Raw genomic sequence first — 1,061 nt, 5'->3', positions numbered from 1 at the left:
CTCCCTTCAGTGAAGCCTTCCTGAAAATGTCCTCACAGACCTTTCTAGTTTATTCTGTCATATGAGGCTGACAATCAAGGTCAACCATCATATATTCCAAGGGTCATGAATCGCACTGAATCCAGAAACTTCCACCCTTTGTTTTGTCTGCTTTTATTGGACTTCCACCTATTGCCTGATGAATCCTCAACATGTCACTCCTGGGAACTTCATTTATCTGTAGAAAGTAGCAAAAAGCAAAAACTACAATGTTTACACATGAAAAAAGTCTGCTGTAATGTCTAGCATATAATTGCATTTTGATAAACAGCAAACAATGAACAATTTCATTATCACTATGACTCTATCTAGGACACAAATGGTATTGAAATAGGTTCACCTTTTGTAGTGGTGTCTCTTCTTGCTTTCTCTTTTCTCCACTGCTGGGGGATGAGCTCAGGGCTTACATGTCCTATGCAAGCACTTGGCTCTACCCCCAAAGCTCTTTATACTTTCGAGGTATTTTTATCCCTCAAGATACACTTAAACAGAAATTCAGAAAGATTTCCTGAAACTTTGGTGATGCTATAGGTGCAATTATACAAACTAGAACACCTTTACAATAGAAAAATAATGGATAATAATTATCCTGGGACAGCAGACACAGACCAGGACTGTTCAAGCCAAATCAAGAGGCATTATGACACTGGACAGGTTTTACTGAAGCAATAAATTCAGACTTGAAATACAGAGAGACAGACACATGACACTTTATTACCTAAGCATCAGTGATTCTTGTTGGAACAGAAGTTCCATCTTTGTGGCACGGGGCACAAATATCTCCCCAGTGTACATGGAAACATTATGATATGTCCTGGACCCCAGTGTCTTCAAGACTAGGCTCTACCCCTCCTCCTGTTCTTTTCTTCAGGACCATTCTCAAAGCACTTAAACCCCTCAAAGCACACTTGTGTGTTATCTTGCTTTAGTCTCCTGACATCAGTGGAGAGGTATTGTATTTCATTTGGGTTGAAATGGGGTCTGGGGAAAGGATGTCATTCAAATGTCACCTGAATTTGGGC

This window comes from Phodopus roborovskii, unplaced genomic scaffold (genome assembly GCF_943737965.1).
Source record: "Phodopus roborovskii unplaced genomic scaffold, PHOROB, whole genome shotgun sequence".
In the NCBI taxonomy this organism is placed as follows: domain Eukaryota; kingdom Metazoa; phylum Chordata; class Mammalia; order Rodentia; family Cricetidae; genus Phodopus; species Phodopus roborovskii.
The sequence above is the reverse complement of the archived record's forward strand: the minus strand, read 5'-3'. Positions refer to the sequence as shown.